Below are 6,348 nucleotides of genomic sequence, written 5' to 3' on the forward strand. Positions count from 1 at the left end.
GTGCAGCAGGAGAGGATGGTCCAGCATTGTGGTCCAGTGTTAAGGGGGAGCAGGCTGGTTTTTATCTTCCTGCTCACCTCTACAGAGAACTTAGTGTTCCTGAGAGTGGAGACCTGAGCCCCACTTTCTCCTTGGAATGCATGGGGTGTAGAATATGCCACGGGATTTTTTTTTCTGGTCTGAATCAGACCGGTTTAACTCTTCTCTTGTTAGTATTGTTTGTTTGCTAACTAGTCTTCACATCCTTGAGGTCAGCAAGGAAGGTCAGCTGGAGCAGAGATGGGCTACAGCTGGACTCTGTCTGCAAGGAGCATTCCTTCCTGTCTGCACGCCACTGTTCTGAGGCAGGTGCTGCCGGGAACATTACAGCAGGCAGATCCTACCTCACCTGCAGCAGGACAGATGGGCTGAAGCCCGCAGGGTACTTGAAGAGTGACCAAGTTCAAGTTTGAAGAGTCTACCACCAGAGGAGGACATGCTAGATTGTACACCCAAATCTCCAGAAGCCCCTGGCATACCTTAGTTTCCTGAGCTCCTAGGAAATGGAAAGGCGAAGGTAGTTTCAGTGGAAGCTGGGCAACTTGCCCCTTCCATAACATTTTACAAGGACTCTCCAGGATGAATGATTAAGGGCTGAAGACTGGGCCTGGAGACAGTTGTCATGGGGACCAGGCATAGCCACTACTGCCTGAACATTAGCTTTGTTCCAGGACCAGTAGCTATCTGCCTACTACGTGTACTTTATAGACATTTTCTTGTTTAAACCCACAATGGTGTTATGATGTTAACATCTATTTACAGACGAGAGAACTGGGTGTGAAAACAGTTCATTCCACATAGCTATTGGATTAAGCGGTGACTGATACTCAAACCTAGATCTCTTGGTTCCTTCGGAAATGGGCTGGGTGCGGTGGTATGAGTTGTGCTCTCTGGAAGAAGGTGGAGATGAAGGGGGTTATAGCCAGAGCTGTTTGGGGGGATTTGTTCACTCTGCCCCCTGAAACTGTCAATAAACTGAACCTTGACTTAGAGGACGGAGTCCACGCTCAGTTGACCAGAATAAACCATAGAGTGTTTTGGCGGACTCAGATGGGGAAAGAGGGACACAGGGAGGAAGAAGGAGGGGTTTAGGAGCTTCACAGGCCTTTTTGGATCTTGGAGAAGCAGAGAGAAGGGTCGGCTGGGCTTTCCTCCATCATGTTTTCGATCTACTAGGTTCATACTCTACTATTTGAATCCCGAGTTTTATTAATAATAGAATAATTTAGATAATTGTTACATAGAGCAGTATTCCGAAATGATGTCAGAGAGAAAGCTCTGGCTCACTTAGGCTGGACCAAGGCAGGGCCTCAGGAGCACCCACCTCTGCCTGCATCTCCTTCCCCAGGGACCTGGGAGATTTGGAAGACAAGGACCACTGCAAGCTGAGAAAGGGAGAGCTGGAGGCCAGACGGAGGTCTCTGGCCTCCTGTTAAGTGAGTAAATGTGGAGACTGGAAACTTGAACAGCCCCTTGTCCCCAAGAAGTCTCATTCAGACCTGGACCTCCTCCAACATTTGGAAGATCAACTTAGGTTCCTGGAGGAAAATGCAACAAACCATCCGGATCATTTTGGCAGTTCCCAGTCAAACCTACATGGGATCTCCAGGAAGAGCAGGACCTGAAAGCTTTCGGTGCTGTATGCAGAGGTTCACAAGAGGGTTAAAGGAAGCATCACCCCTGGAGGAGGGCACACCCAGGGCTCAAGGCAGGCTGCCAGGACCCCATATAAAACAACCCTGTGGGTTTCTCACCAAGGGGAAGGTATATGGATGTGTCGGAGCTCAGGTTTAATGCCAAGCCACCTGTGGAAACAGGCCAGCTGTACGTTTGAGTACTCTGGGACATCAGGCAACATGTGAAGTGTTTGTCTAAAGCCACTACAGTGTTCCTCCTCTGGTCTCTCTAACATGGGCCAGGACAAAGTCTTTGGATGAACTCTAGGAGAAGTGAGCCTTCCTGGGTGCATGGTCACCAAGGTCGTGAGTCAGTGTAGTGACCCAGAAGTCCTGTAAGAATCTGAGCACTGCTGAAATCCAGTGGAGCCTTTCTCCAAACCAGAATAACAAGTCATTTGCATACAAGGAAGTTACCCTATTTGTCTCCATCCTCCACACTGTGTTCTGACAGGCTCTGACCTCAGCCTGTGTGTGGAGGGGAGGGCTGGTCACCCTAAAGGAATGAAAGCAATCAGGAAGCTGGGACATATGCTCTAGAAGAAGGAGAAAAAGAGAAGAGAAGAGAAGAGAAGAGAAGAGAAGAGAAGAGGAGAGGGGAGGGAAGAGGAGGGGGAGGAGAGGAGAGGAGGAGGGGAGGAGAGGAAAGGAAGAGGAGGGGAAATTCACATCATGTGCAGTGGGAAAGGGAAGGGAAGGGGAGGGGAGAAGATCAACCATAGCAGCAATGGATGACTTTTTTCTCCTTAGCAGTTATTGGGCCTTATTTTTATTTATTTTTTTTATTTTCCAGATCTCTCTGGTTTTTCCATCTGTAAAATAGAATGATTTGGTCATAGGAATATCCATTCACTCATACCTTACACCAACATTAAATCTAAATGGAGCATGGACTTAAATATGAAATAGAAACATAAAACCTATAGAAAAAATACTCTTTTCCCTTTACTTTTTTGAGACAGGTTTTACTATGAGTTCTAGGTTGACCTTGAGATCACCATGTAACCAAGTTCAACTCATGGTCCTCTTACCTGCCTCCCAAGCATTGGGATTGCAGGTGTGTGTCATTTCTCCTGATCCTATAATACAATATTCCTAGCCTAGGGTAAGGCAAAAATACTGAGACTTAAAATTTTCATAAAATGAAAAATTAATAAACTTAACATCAAAATGAAAAATGTGCACTCTGGGAAGAACCACACAAGATGATGAGAAGCTAAACCGCACATAGAGAGAAAATATTTGTGAACTGAATCCTGGATAATCATGTCCTGCTGGTTCCTAGGATATATAGAGATATCTTCAAAGTTAATGGCAAACAAGAAAAAATAATTACAGTTATCCAGTTAGGAAATGGGGAAGAGACTCAAACATATTTTGCTGGGGAAGATATACAGATGGCAAATACGGACATGAGAAGATGCTCAATGTCATTAGCTAATAAGCAAATGCAAACTGAAGCCACAATGAGATGTCAGTGTATGTGTAACAGAATGGTTAAAATAAATAACAGGGCCAAATATGGATGAGAAAATGGACCACATATGCATTGCCAATGGAGATATAGAATGGCCCAGCCACTCTGCAAGACAGTGAGGCAGTCTCCGAGAAGATTAAATACATAATTACTAAATGACTTAGCAATTGCCCTCTGGGGAAATAAATCCCAGAGAAATGAAAACCACATTCACATCAAACACTGCACATGATGTGAATTGTTGTTTCCTATGGAATAGCAAACATGTGTGAAACAGCAGAGCAGGTGAAAGATTAAACACATTGAGGCAGATGTGCAATATGGAGCAATTCCCAGTGACTATTGACAGGCACAACTTAGTTGACCTCTGGGGAATGACAATGATTTTCAAAACCAGTTTTAAAAGGCGTCCATACTGTACACCCCCATTCACACCCCTGAAATGACACAATTATAAGGATGGAAAACAGGGTGGTGGGTGTCGAAAGTGGGGTGTAGAGGAATGTGGATGCAGCTGCAAAATCCTTATGAGGAAACTGTCCTCCATCTTGACCGTGGAGGCAGCCCCATGAATCTACATGCGATGAAATCACAGCAAACTTGAGACAAATCTGCACAAAATAAAATAGCGTTCATTCATTTTTCAGGGGACCAGACCCCCCCTAAATGTGGGCAGTACAGTCCCCCATGGGCTAGGGTCCTAGACTAAATTAAAAGGAGAAAGCAAGCTAAACCTTACCACTCATCTTTTCCTGGGGACGCAGTGTGACCAGCTGTTAGGTCCTTTCTGCAATGATGAAGTCTACCCTTACATTGGGATCCCAAATAAATACTCTAGTCCGGTGGTTTGTTACAGCATGCAAGGTAACTGATATAAGCACTTGCAGAAATGTGTCCAGTAAGAACAAGTGAGTGAGATCTTAAATAGAAATGGTGGAGCACTGAGAACCAAGGCCATTCGTGCTATAAATTGGCAACAAATTTAGCTGAATCCTCTGTGTCTGAGGATCTTGTGCAAGGTCCAAACTAAGAGCAATGAACTAGGAAGTCTGGCAGAAAAACCGTCTAAGCAGCAAAGCATTCACACTGCTTCATGCTGTTCATGGGCCACATACAGAGATCTGTGAGAACAAAAGGATGAGCTAGAGGCAGAATTTATAATTAAAAGTAAAGCAGGGCAGAGAAACCTAGAAAATCCAACCCGGCCATACAAAGAGAAAAGGTATGCAAGTGTGCAGCTGAGGAACAGTTTTCTAACTGTGAGATTAGCAAGGGAGCCAGATGTGTTTGGGGGAGGGCGTTGGGAGGGTTCTGAAGTCATTTCAGAGATCTCCCAGGTTGTCTCCAGCACCTTGAGTGCAGGAAGAGATCCCTGCCCAGGGCCACCTTGGGTCTCTGCTCCCTAAATCTTGGCATATTATTCTTTGGTTAACCAAACATGACTTAAGTCGTGCCAGCCCTAGGAAGAACATTTGACTCAGGTACTGAAGTGCAAACCGTATGCCTCCACGGCACAGACATGGCGGTGTTTCTACAGGCAAATAAAACAAGATCCGTAGAGTCACGGCCTTCCTCCACCTAGAACACAAAGAACACGGACATAGACATGAACCCCTAAGAGGACCATGCTGAGGAGAAATGTGGAGTTGGAGCTGCTGCAGAGTCCCCAGGGCGATCTGTGGTGGGGCCACAGTGACCAGAGCACTGTTGTGACCTCCAAACCACAGAGCCACCATAATGTAAAGCCTGCAGGGGAGAGTGGCAATCATGAGGGTCCAACCTGAGAGGAGAAAGCCAAGAAAAACCCTAGGGTCAGTGCTATCTCAGGGGGTCCGACCCACTTAGTGTACCTAAGAGGGGGCCTTCAAAGTGAAAGACTGTCTTCCAGGTTTAAGATTTAATATCTGCTGCCCTGGGTTTTGGACTTGCTTGGGGGAACTGTTGCCCCTTTCTTCCAGCCCATGTCTCTCCTTTGCATTAGGAATACTTACCCTAAGCCTGTTTTGCCACTGAACTTTGCTTTTTTTAATGTGTATGTGTATGCATGTGTAGGTGTGTCCATGCACATACGTGTGCAGGTGCCAACAGAAGCCATAAGAGGGCATCCAGTTTCCTGGATGTAGAGTTGCAGGCAGTTGTGAGTTGCTTGACCTGAGTGATGGGAAGCAAACTGGTTCTCTTTAGGAGCAGCAAGCACTCCTAACCACTGAGCCACCTCTCCAGGTTCCTGTCATTGAACTTCAGAAGGGAATTGCTTTTTTTGGCTCACAGCTGGACTCCAGGCTATCAAGCTAAGACTCTGTGGATTGTTTGGGTGGAATCACTGTGTGTTGCCTTATGATAACGAGTGTTTGGGGATGAGACACTAGGGTTTATCCCCTCTGAAACTCATATTGAGTATTGGGCAGTGGGGGCACCGGTAAGCATTAAAAGATCAAGCTGTTAAGAGGGCTTAATGCCACTCATGGAACTGAGCAAACTCTTGTAGGAGTGAGTGCTTGCTCTCCAGCGACTGGGCGAGTTACCCTGGGCATGAGTTTGGAAGCACCAGCTGCTTTCTGTGTTGGTTCCTTTTCTCACCGCTGTGATCAAAACACTTGAGAGAAGCAACCTAAAGCAGGAGAGGTTTATTTCACCTCCTGGTTTCAGGGAGCCCCAATGCCTCATAGTAGAACACATCCATGGCAGCAGGTGAAATGAATGATAAGCGGCGCTGGTGGTGGCGCTGGTTGTGGCTCTGGTTACCGCGTGGAAAGGTCACAGTCACAACAGAACCCAGTATTAGTTTTAGAGCTTTACTAGGAAGAAGAGGAGTGGGGGAGGAACCAGGCCTGGGAAAGGAGCACATGTGTGAGGTGAGAGGGAAAGATGGTGGGGAAGAGACAGAGCAGAACGGAGAGAGAGAGAGGGAGAGAGAGGGTAGGGTGTGTGTCTAGCTTTTAAGGGTTCCCGGTGAACATGCACAGGTGGGCTTACTGAACTAGTCGCCAGCGCACATTGATGATGTAAGAGGCAAGACCCTTTGCTTAACTCCTGAACTGCACATGTGCAGCTGGAGTAAAGGCAGAATTCTAACGGCAGGAACTTGTGGCTCCTCACAGGATGTTCCCAAACCAGAAGTGGATCCAACCTTCAAGACCTACCCCTCAGTGAATC

The sequence above is a fragment of the Peromyscus eremicus genome, chromosome 7 (genome assembly GCF_949786415.1).
Source record: "Peromyscus eremicus chromosome 7, PerEre_H2_v1, whole genome shotgun sequence".
Classification (NCBI taxonomy): domain Eukaryota; kingdom Metazoa; phylum Chordata; class Mammalia; order Rodentia; family Cricetidae; genus Peromyscus; species Peromyscus eremicus.